General features: G+C 44.3%; 1 protein-coding gene across 1 annotated transcript in view; it reads left to right on the forward strand.

Moving 5' to 3' along the window:
- SMARCAD1 (SWI/SNF-related, matrix-associated actin-dependent regulator of chromatin, subfamily a, containing DEAD/H box 1) overlaps positions 1 to 12,405 on the forward strand; it is a 220,994-nt gene that overhangs the window by 2,094 nt on the left and 206,495 nt on the right. The gene's annotated exons all lie outside the window — the stretch shown is intronic.

A 12,405-nucleotide genomic window follows, 5' to 3' on the forward strand; every position in this document is an offset into this window, starting at 1 on the left:
GACAGGGCAGCATCTAGGGCTGAGCGCCTTGTTCCCCTGTGGATGTCTCAGTGTTAGTGGGTTTTACTCCAAGCCAGAGGAAAACCAGCACTGCTTACAATGCTCAAGAAAGAATAAGAAAGCTCTTTATTTCTCCCCGCAGCATCGGCTACACAGCCCCCGGCCAGATTCTTTAGGGGAAACCCAGTGACAGTCTAAGACCCAATGCAACGCTACCCAGACCGTCTTCTGCGTGACTGGGTTGGGCAGAATCCTCCTCTCGGAGCCTTTTCCTTTTAATTATTTTCTAAGTGGTCTCGGTTCAAGGCCGAGCTAAATGGATCTAGCGGGGCGCTCACAGCTCCGCGCTCAGTGCGTAGGGGTTGTTGGAGGGTAGGATTAAATCTGCCGACCTCCATTTCCAGGGAGACAGGGCAGCACTCGCCGCTATGCAGACTGAATAATGTTGGAAGCCAACATCATGTCACATTGTGTGCGCCCTTTCCAAGGATTAAGCCAAGCGTGGCGAATGGGACACAGACGGCCATTGTCCCGGGGACACTTTAATAACCCTCACCTACAATATTCAACCTGTTGTTTGCATAGGGACAACCCTGGGGGACACACACACACACACACCAGAGGGACTTCAGGGGAAGCAGCGACGGAGAGACCCAGCGCCGGGCGCCACCGCACTTCCGAGCAAATGGCTCCCGCTTGGCTGTGTGGAGTCAGGCTGGTGATGGGCGCAGGGCTTTTCCCCTGGCACAAGCGGCGGCTTTTCCCCCTGGCTTCCCGCTGCACCAGAGCAAACGCGTTCGCCTCGCTTCTGGGGCGGGGTTTGTTTAATCCAGCGCCCGCACCCCCTGGGTATTTTGCATACGTGCCAGTGTGCGGTACGTGCAGCGAGACGTGTCTGGGCTGAACGACAGGCCGGTTCCTCTTTGTTTGCCCTCCGCCACGAGCTTTCCTGCCCTCTGAGCCGAACCCTCCGGGTCTCCTCCCTGCTCGCCTCTCCAGTGCTGGGAGTGGGGCTCGCAGCTGCTGCGCCCCGGGAGCGCTCAGCGCCCTGCAAACCTGACACCCGCTTGTGCCTCGCCTGCCCCGGCCAGCGCTGAGGGGCTGGGCTCGTGCCCCGCTAGGGAGGAGGTGTTGCGGGGGGACGGGGCAGCGAGGGGCCCACTCGAGCCAGTCCATGTCCGCGCTGTGGGCCGGAGGGGAGGGGGGGGGAGGCTCCCCCAGATTTGCGTCCGAAGGGCTGGGGGGAGGGGCGCGTCCTGCCCTTGGGCTGCGAGCCAGCAAAGCGCCCGCCTCTGCCTGACCGAGCGGCTGCAAGGGGGCGGCCCTGCACGCGCGGGCCCTGCACGCACCCTTACCGGCGGCAAACCCGCCGTGTAAACGCGGAGGGGGGGTTGAAGCACAAAAACGAGACAGGAGTTCGCTCCTTCCCCCCCCCCCCCTTTAGGAATTGCAGTAAGACTCTTACCAGCTTCATGGCCCTGAAAGGGCCGAACTGCCTCCGCCCCGAGCGCCCCCCGAAGAGCGGGGCGCGGCCCCCTGCAGGTGCCCGGCGTCAGCCGCCTCCTCCCCAGCGCTGGGCGCGCGCGGCTCCGGGGTGGCGGGGGGGGGCTCCGGAACGCCGCGCACCAGCGCCGCGCTCTCGGGACAGGTGTTCCCGGGGGCTGGCAGCGGGTCCTGCCTCTGCCGCGCTCCTTGCTGGGGATTCCCGGAGCGGGGCAAGGGGTCGGCAACCTTGCAGCAGTGCTGTGCCCAGTCTTCATTTAGTCACTCTAGTTCAAGGTGTCCCTGCCAGTAATACATGGTAACGGTTTTAGAAGGGCTCTTCTTATAAGTCTATATAATGTAGAACTAAACCATTGTTGTATGTAAAGTAAACAAGGTTTTTAAAATGTTTAAGAAGCTTCATTTAAAGTGCAGAACCCCCCGGACCGGTGGCCAGGCCGTGGGCAGTGAGAGTGCCACTGAAAATCAGCTCATGTGCCGCCTTCTAGTCTAGTCACCCCTGGTCTAGCCTGTGTGAGACACCTGTTTAAAAAGTGGGGGGAGGGGGATGAAAAAGCTATGCACCGATGGCCATCTTTTGAGCAGGCACCCTAATGCCAAGGAAGTCGGGTTGGGTTTTGCCTGTATAGGGGAAAGGGGGAGGGTAACCAACAGGGAGCGAAGAGTTGTTGCAAAACATCGCTGCAAAGAGACCTCATCGTGTGTCATTTGAAAGTGGGGCAGGATGGTCTCTGATGGCTCTTAAAGAGGAGTGAGTGCCACAATCTGGGGCCACCTCAGCAGAGACCTGATCACCTGGTGGCTCATTGATGGCTGCCAGGGTTGGTTGGCCTTCTTGGAAGTTGGCAAGGAGGTGCTCATCAAAGTACATGAGGGCTAAGTTGGGGCATGGTACAGTAGGACTCTGTTAGAGAAGGATGGATGGGGAACCTGCCTCTGTGCAAGGGAGCAAAGAGATGACCATGTCTGTCATTCACTAGAGACTTTGTATGGGGATATAGGGAGGTGTCGTCTGGGACAGGGTTTTGTTAGCGGGCTGAGCTGGGCTGCTTGTTGCTGGGCAGGTTGTGGCCACCTGCTGGACCCCTTTTTTCCCCTCTAAGGTGACCACCCCTCTGTCTTTTGAACCTTGTCCTCTGCCTGCTTCACTCCAGACCCTATGTCTCCTCTTCTAGGTAATAATTGGAGATATACCAATCTCCTAGAACTGGAAGGGACCTTGAAAGGTCATCAAGTCCAGCTCCCTGCCTTCGCTAGCAGGACCAATTTTTGCCCCATATCCCTAAGTGGCCTCCTCAAGGATTGAACTCACAACCCTGGGTTTAGCAGGCCAATGCTCAACCCACTGAGCGATCCTTCCCCCCGACATCAGCCCCTTCCTTACAGCATACCTTCAAGCTGCATTTGGAGCGAAGGCAATTCCCAGTTGAATCACTGCAATCTCTCCAATTCAGTAGGATTCTCAGACTCAAATTCACTCATATTCCAATGAACAGGATGGCTAATCTTAAGTTGAGAAACCAAAATCATTTATAAACACAGAATTATAGAAAAGTTTTCTTGCATTGGGAAATTGGATATTTATAAGCTACATTAACACACAATAAAATAGTAAATTGACTTTATTTGCACATAAACTTATAATATTGCTGCACTATTGAGCTTGCACATGAAATTTCAGTCTGGAGTTAGTTAGTGTATAATACTCCTAAAGCAAATTGCAATAATTGTAAGCATAACAAAGTGAACCACTACAGTTAAACAATATGCTATGGCAGTCAGTGGAGTAGGATCGAATAGCGGCAATTTCGCACATTGCACTAGACCCTTCGGCTCATATTCCCTTTATCCATTGTGTGCAATTGCCATTGACAGCAATAGGGGTTGACCAACTGGATGGAGGGGACTATCTGGCTCTTTCCAGTCATCCTTCTGCCATAAGCCATTTGGAAAAGCTGTTATTGCACAATAAAATTAGCTCTAGAATCTTTCTGTAGTTGTAAAATGTCTCTTTTATGAAGAGTATGTCTTATTACTTTACAAATTTGTTAATACTAACCTATTGAAATAACCATTTTAAAGAACACTGTAGTGTAACAAAAATGCCATATTTTTAAGAGGAGATGCTTCAGCACAATACTGTAAAGCACTACTGTTTTAGAAACCTTCCTAAAGGCTCCAAATGAGCTTGGGCACTGAACAAACACATCATAACAGATAGTGCCTGCCCCAAAGAGTTTACAATCTAAATAGACAAGACAAAGTTGGCAAGGAGATGCTCATCAAAGTACATGAGGGTTAACTTGGGGCATGGTGCAGTAGGACTCTGTTGGGGGAGAGAATATTATCACCATTTAATAGATGAGAAACTGAATCACAGAAAGCCAAGTCTGTTGGTACAGACAGAAATTGGACCCCATTCTCAAATCTGAATCTAGTGCTTAACCTCAAGAGTGCTCTTCAAGGAAAATCTTCAATTTTTTACCCAGGTTGTCTTCATAGAATCCTTCCCGTATCCTCTACCTATTTTCACCAGTAGTCCAGAACAGAGGAACTTCAAAAAGAATAGGAGTTCTTGTGGCACCTTAAAGATTAACAAATGTATTGTAGCGTAAGCTTTCGTGGGCTACAGCTCACTTCATTGGATGCATGTAGTGGAAAATACAGAAGGAAGACACACACACACACACAACAATGGGTGTTATCATACACATTATAAGGAGAGTGATCAGTTAAGGTGAGCTGTTGTCAGCAGGAAAGAAAAATAACTGTTTGTAGGGGTAATGAAAATGGCCCATTTCCAGCACTTGACAAGGAGATGCAAGGAACTGTAGCGGGGCGGGGGAAAGATAAGCATGGGGAAATAGTTTTACTTTGTGTAATGACCCATCTTCTCCCAGTCTTTATTCAAACCTAATTTAATGGTGTCCAATTGGCAAATTAATTCCAATTCAGCAGTCTCTCATTGAAGTCTGTTTTTGAAGGGTTTTTTGGTTGTAATACTGTGACTTTTAGGAACTTTTAGAGGAACTTCAAGGAGGTTCAGTATTTGGAATCAATTTGGATGTGTGCCCAAAAGTGCAGATCCTAATCCAAAATTTATCTAAACTGCGCTTCTCTGGAAATGAGGTGGCCAGGCGTTTTGGTTCTATTCCTATTCAGAAATATTAACAGAACAGCCTTTAGGGCACTATCCAAATAACAATAATGTTGTTGCTGTTCATTTGTATTACAGTAGACCCCAGGAGCTGTAGTCATGGATCAGGACTGCACTGTGCTAGATGTTATATGAAACACACAATGAAGTCCCAAATCTACAAAAGGTACTTGAGTGCTTAAGCCCCAGTTTTACGTTCTGCAGTTCACAGTACTCCTGCCAAACGATAGGCACTTAGTCATTCAATGCCTAAGTTTTCAGGGTAAAAGTTCCCTAGGCACCTATGTTCATGCCTCTGAGCATGAGCACTGCTGCCTCCCTCTAAGCATCTGAATGTGTATCTCCCAACTAATCCCCAGAGCAATTCACAAACTGGGAGAAGAAAGGTGGCCCAAGGCCTAAATCAGGGCCTCTGAGAGTGCCTACTAGATTGGGCCCCTTTCAAAAATCTGAGGTATCCATTCACAATGGAGTAGTGATTGGGCCAGAGAGAGTGACTGACTCCAATGGCAGAGAGTGGGGGACCTGAACCTGGGTCTCCAATGTTGCAGGGGAGTGTACTAACCACTGGACTGAAAGTTAAGGTAGGCATCAGCTTCTCCTCCTCCTCCTCCAGCTGTCTTGTGTGGAGTGAAGCAGGCACCTCATTCATTCCCACAGGAAATGCATTTGGCACCTAAGCCACCTTCTCCAGGTGGCTGATTCTCATCTGTGGATCACTAAGTAGAGTTAGGTGCCTCCCTGCAGCCTGGATTTAGGCACAGACCCTGTGCAAGGGGTAGGGCTTAGGACACACCCCTGTTGTTTGCCTTGTCCATTGACTAGCTTAGGCAGGGAGCCTAGCTCCCTGGCTTTGGGGGATTGCAGTCTAAGGCACCTGTCTCCCCATTCATTGTAAATTGAGCCTAAGTCCTTAACTCATGCACTGCGGATGGCAGTGGTGTTCCTGTGACTTTTTTTTTCTGGGGGCCTTAAAGTTAGGTTCCTGTCCCCTTAGTATTACAATACCTAAGTTCCTTCATGGATCCCAGCTAAGAGACTGTGCTCCCCAAAGACCTTACAGTCCCAAGTATAAGATGAGAGATGACAGATGGACACAGACTGGGGGAGCATTAAGAAACAATGAGACAATATTAGTCAGCATGTTCGGTTGCTAGTGTGCTGAGATCACAGCCTATCGGATCTCAAAAACAAATTTAAATAGGCATCACAGAAAAGAATTGTGAGACAGGCTTTGAAGGTGGATAGAGTTATTTTTGCAGGTGTTCATGGGGAGTCCCTCCCAAGCATGAGGGGCAGTATAGGAGAAAGCATGATGTTGCTTGTTAGAAAATGTAACAAGTGAATAATGGAGGCTGGTATCATGGGTGGATTGGAGGTGGGCATCAACATTCCAGTGGTGACTGAGAGATGATAGCTAGGATGGAAATAGGCCATGAAGGGCTTTGAAAGTCAAGTAGTTTTACTTTGTTTGCACTAAAGATGCAGGAGCCAATGGAGGGATGTAATGAGAGGAGTGATGAGTTAAAGGTGAAAGGCTAGAAAAATGAAATCTTTCCACGATTTTAACTTTGGTTCTGGTCATGTATAGGAACATTTCAGAAACTTAAATGGTTGAATTTGATTCTAAACTTGGAAGGGAGAGTTCTTATTTCCAGTTTTTCTTAGTTTCAGAGTTTCCATTTCACCCATCCTATTCTCGACCATTTCATGGGCATAAGGGCACAACTGCAATGTATAACAGCTCATCACAATAGCCATGATATTCCTGTTGACAGTGTTTGGTTTTATCTCTTCTAATTACATTTCTGAAGGCCTGTTCCTACAAGAAGCTGAGCAGTTCCTTGAGATGACAAGTGCCCTAACTCCAGTGGGAGTAAGTGCCCTCAGCAGTTTGAAGAGGGCACCTACAACTTGTAGAGTCAAGTTCTAAATAAATACAATGAAATCTGATATCCCAGGTAAAATATTAGCAAATGCTGCTAGCAACACTGTCCTCTTTGAACCTAGCTTTTCTTCTGAAGAGCTTTGGCACAACTTGAGCTCTTGGAAATTAGTAATAAATTTAATAATGTTCTCATTACATGTTAGTCCCTTTTTATCTAAGGATTTCAAAGTGCGTTACAAAGATTAATTATGCCTCAAAACAGCCCCAGGAGATAGGCAAGTATTGTTACAGTGGTGTTTTGCCTTTCCCATGAAGACACTACTTACTCTTTGGTGTGCATGGAGGGACTACTCATGATAATGTCTGCAAGATTGGTCCCAGAACAGGGACCTTGTGCTAGACCTTTGCTGGGGATGAATTTCACCCATGAATGGTAATTGCTTTCACAGGTCCCAAACCTACAAAGTCAGTGCGACTTCCATGTGAGTGTAATGGTCCACCCACTCCCAGGCAGAACACTTTTCAGAATTATGCCCATGCTGGCTTTCAAGAGATTACTCACATGAATAAGCAGTACAGATGTAGACTGGGATGTGGCACAGCAGCTTTTTTGAGTAAGCAGTGATGTTCAAAATGTCTTGTAACTCCAGATGTCTTGTTTGGTTTCTGCATCCCTTGGAACTTTCATTTTTTCTTCAGAAATGTACATAGAACAAAAATAATTAGTAGCATTAAATGCATTTGCCATAGACAACATGAGCACAAACTGGACTTATTCTTTCATCCTGATCAATTTAAAAACTTGATTCAGAACAAATAAAATCATGTAAACTAACTCTTTTTCAGTTGACCTTCAGACTGATCTTATGTATAACATCAAGAATTAACTATTACTTAAGTGTAATGCAAGATCTTGTATTAACCTATAACTGTAGTTCTTTAATTTCTTAATGGAAATTTATGTAAATTGGTAGTTAGCATTATTATATACTATGTGTCTACTGATTAGATGAAACTGTGACTCTTTCTCTCCCTCCCCCCCCCCCAAAGGAAACTAAGGGAGTTAATATTGCAATTCAATGTGAGTTGTGAGCCTAATTCCCTTGGGTGCTTTTGAAAATCCCAGCCTGGAATTGTATGAGTACTCAGTCCTAAATATAACTATCTTGGGGATTTGATTTATAGATGTGAGTGATCTAGGGACTTGAGAGATTCTTGGTATTTTTGTATTTGAATTATATTGTCTGGGAGATGGGGAGGAGAGGAAGGGAACACAGTTGCTAATAATTTGAGGCTAGCGAAGCACTGAAGCATGTGGACTTAAATTGGTTTTATATGTAATCAGTGTGAGAAGGTTATGGTACACTATTAATTATATAGTTTAGCTCAGATTTGTACACTATTGTGCATATGCAGCACATACTGAAATTCTCCATGCTTTCTGCAAAATCAAATTATTTCTGTACTAATATTGTGCCTGCTCCTGCAGGTCTTATTCAGGCAAACTTCTAAATTGAAAATGATGTAGATTTTGTTTAAAGACTGAGCCCAAAACCCCTACCCTCCTCAGCCCTGAAAGATAATGATTTCTTAAAGAGAGAAAATTCATTTTCAAGACTTGATGCATTCTTGCTATTGTACAGTAACTGTTTCAGACCGGTGTGCTTATGTTTCCGATTCCTGTGAAGTTCTCTTTGCAGCGGGGTGTGCCTTGAATCACATCAAAAGAACTAAGTTCTTCAAAAGAAAAAAGAAACTCAAGTAGGCTTGAACATACAAAGAGAGAGAGGAAAAAAGGGCCAGTCAGTGTTGAATACAAAATGAGTGCAGCCAACCCCAGGAGTTCTTCATCACTTACATTTATCTTATTCTGGGAGAGTAGAGCTAAGCCCAACCCTGACACAAACCACCCACTGCCTTTGACTTTCCTCTGTGTAAGAGAGACAGACACAGATATGTACATATAGAGTAATGGATTTCAATTAAATATATTTACCCTTTGTTAGTAATGGTGAAAACAGATTAAAAATTAAAAGGCATGAATGAATTAAAGCTATTTATCTTTAATTTGAAAGATGCACACTTAAAACATGCTCATTTTGCAAATGCTTTAATCATCTTTAGTTTTTATTGTGGGTTCTTTGAAAGTAATACTGTACCTGGATGTCAGCTTGACAAGTTTGTCAACTTGTTGGTTTTTCCTTTTCTATATAAAATGGGACCAACTATATAGTGTTTTAGGTTAAATACTGGGTTCATTGAGCATGGAAGAAGACACAATCACTTTAGTAAGAGGTTTTGGGTGCTCTAATTTTGCTAACTGTAATACTGATAAGCAAAAATATGTATCTTGGTTACAGTCCTGTTTCCTTTCAAGTTGTTTTCTGTCTTCAATGGGAGGAGAGTCAAGTCTGTTACAAATTGGAACTAGGTCCTACATCATGCCCACTCTCGCTGACTTCAGTGGAAGTTGAGGATTTTCAGTGTTTTCCAGGTTTGGGGCCTGCCTTAAGGTGCAATTTATAAAACCGAAAATCTAACTATAGAACTTTAAATAGTATCTTTCAGTGTTTCTCTACATCCTCTCAGACTGCAGTAGAAGTATGGTGTGAGTAAAGATTGCAGAATTGGGCCCTTAATTTTCATCATAATTAGCTCTAGAACTCACTGAAAATTTGCATTCTCTTTGTCTCTAAGGCTTGAAGACTAGTTTCATAATACTTAAAAATTATGATTATTCTCCAACAGTGTGCTAGATATCTCACATCAGACATGAGTTTTCATTCATATTTGGCCTAGGGTCACTGCTTCAAACAGCTTGCAGTACCAAGGCCCAGCCCCTGATATACTTAAACCCAAGCTTAACTTTGTTTGTATCTAATTCTATTGACCTCAATAGGACTTGTCACTTTCATTAAAGTTATGAAAGTGCATAAGTGTGTATAGGAGCAGGGTCTTTGCTACACGTGACTAAAGAGATACCAAAATGATGGAGAGGATAGGCATCATGGCAATAAAATTGCAGTTAATCGGTAAAAGCTACTGTGTGGCATGGTGGAAAGGGGCTTGCTGGGAAATACTTTTATAGAGCAAATATATTTGACCTCACTTCATAAAGTAACTGAGACACCAGTAGTGTGTACATAATTCCCATTGATGAAAGATACATGAGCAGAAAGACTGCAGAAAAGCTCAGAGTAAGAGCTTACAGAGAATAAACAAATACTGTCATATTAAGCAGGAAGTGGCAACTAGTACACTTCCCCCCACAAAATGTCTTCAATTTAAAATCCAGCTCTTCAATAATGGAAGTCATGTTCCTTTCCTCTCATCTTTTTTTTTTTTTAATCAAAATTGTGTAAACAAGTTATTATATAAGAGAGGACCAGACTTCTGAAGATCTAGTATCACTCCACCAAATAAACAAAACTGCTCCTTTTAACCCTGATGTTTCCCTTTACCTGGTTTGAACTACCATACTCTCCGCTCCTTTTTCGGATTCAATAGGACTATTCACTGATTTAAAACTAAGTTTTACAAAAGCTTGAGCCATTGCAGGATTGGGGTCTACAGTTGGATGGTCTTGTGGTAAATAGGAATATGTCGGGGAGGGAGTGGAAACCAAAAGTAAACTTTTCAAGTATGTCAAACTTTTTTTTTTAAACTTAGCAGTCCCTTTTGAGGAGCTGTTGAGAGGACAAATGAAAGGACGTTGGTCTGATAGGGACCAGGACCAAAAAGGCAGCTATACAACACAAATGTTGTGTAACAAAACTGGTGTACGTGAAAATACTCATTTGTACAAAAGTGTTACATCAGGACCAGTAGTTCCCTTTCACTTTTAACTAACTTTGGGGAAATATTTTTGAGTCCGTAACAATTGAGTGTTGGGCTCTTCAAAAGTAGGTACAGCTAGCCTGGGGATTATGGGATCCTGTGATTCAGGTTGTGTGACTGCCAGACTTCATGAAAGTGCCTCCTTATATTTGACTATTACTGAGTATCTTGGGCACAGAAAGAACTTAGCCCTCTGGCATATAGCTCTCTGCAGGTATCTCATACCTGGCTCTGACAGGAACACCAGCTGAGAAGAGCTGATACCTAGAAGGAGAAAAAGGCACTCAACAAGGAAGAGCTGAGCACAGGTGTACCCTGGGAAAGGGATTTTGCATTTTAGGGAAAAAACAGAAGGTGCTGAGGGAGAAGACCTTGGGAAACAGTTGTAAGGCAATTCTGCATGACAGAATCCCAGGGTTTCCCCCACCCATCTCTGGTGATGCTGCTGTGAAAAGTGGCATGGACTTCCTTCCCTTGCAACAAGAGGTTTATGGGGAGAACTGAGTCCAGAGAAGGGTTATGGCTGGGGCTGTTGAAGCCCTAAAGGAAATGGACTCTGAAAGGGGTAACTGGTAATCCTGGACTTGCCTATCCAGGAGGAGGAGATAGTGGATTGACTGGAAGTGAGAAACTGAGGTGCAGACATGTGACCAATGCCAATGATGTACTGTCATAAAGTTGCTATAATGCTTTTAAACATGGGTTTTTCAAATTTACCGCTTAAAGACAGCTTCAATTCATTAAAAATGAAATTCTGCACATCATTGGTGATGGATATTCTCTTTTCACTTTTTTGTGAAGAATGTTAGGGTATAAATAGCCACGTCATTTGTGGCTACTGCAAAGGCAAGGAGTTCCAAAGTGCTGAGTAGGTGCTCAATCTGCTTTGAAGTCATAGATGTGAGATGCTAGGCATCTCCCTAGATTTGGCTATTTTAGTACTAAACTCCCACTTCTTCAAAATAAGGATACATAGGCAGGAGGGGGAGACAATAGGGCTACAAGGGTAGCTTAACTCTTAATATACTTAATTGCCCCTCTGCTCCTGTGTCTGTGTGTGAATATGGCTCTAGAGAACATTGGAAAAATCATTTTTGGTGTAGCTCCACTCACCTAAATGGATTTGCAGTACAGATTACGCTTGTCCATGGTAATCTGCCCACATTTATACCTAATGAAGTCAGTGGGGCTCTGTAGGAAAGGGTGCACTACAGAATGACTAGCAGGATCAGTGCCTCAGTTAGCTGAAAGCTGTATAAAATCACATGGTTGTGATCAACTTTCTACTGACATCTCCGGACTGGGCTCAAAACCATAACACATTCCAGCTAAGGTCGACATTCATGTAAACTCCTTCATTTACACACGCACTTGGCTTTAGAAGTCCTCACTGTGCTACAGAACAGCAATGCTGACTCTCCCATACTTTTTATTTATTTATAAAACATACACTTTTATGCTGCCTTCAAATTTCTATCTTGCATTTTATCTCCCATAGTTTTTGCTCCATTCTGTTGGCTTCATTTGGACTGCATCTTCAATTTCTCAAGGATGCCTGTATGACTTGAACCTTACTGCTTCATCCATGCCATTTGCTCACTAGGGAAGGGATCCAAGGGCGGGGGGGGGGGGGGTGTTTGATTTTTGCTTTGCCACTCAGTTACATTGTCACAGTAGTCTTCTGTATGCGGAGCATAAGGATTTAGATGAACTCTTTTAGACTAACCTCACTTTTGTGAAATCACCTTTTCTGAAGGCTAGTTTGTTAGGGTTAGTTTTTGGTGCAACTTGTCCCCTGAAGATATTACTTAATGGTTCAAGGAATGACTATGGTTGAGCTGCTATTGAGGATTATGTTGAGAATAACGTCTCCTATGTGTGCTGTAGAACTAGCTGGTCTGAGAAGCAATTGTTGAGGGGGCTGAGAAACTATTTTCTAAAGCTTCTTCAACTGTAAGATAGGGTACCAGCTTATAAACTGATCCAATCTGAAGTCACTTAGTATTGTATTAGACTTAAT

Source organism: Mauremys mutica, chromosome 5, assembly GCF_020497125.1.
Source record: "Mauremys mutica isolate MM-2020 ecotype Southern chromosome 5, ASM2049712v1, whole genome shotgun sequence".
In the NCBI taxonomy this organism is placed as follows: domain Eukaryota; kingdom Metazoa; phylum Chordata; order Testudines; family Geoemydidae; genus Mauremys; species Mauremys mutica.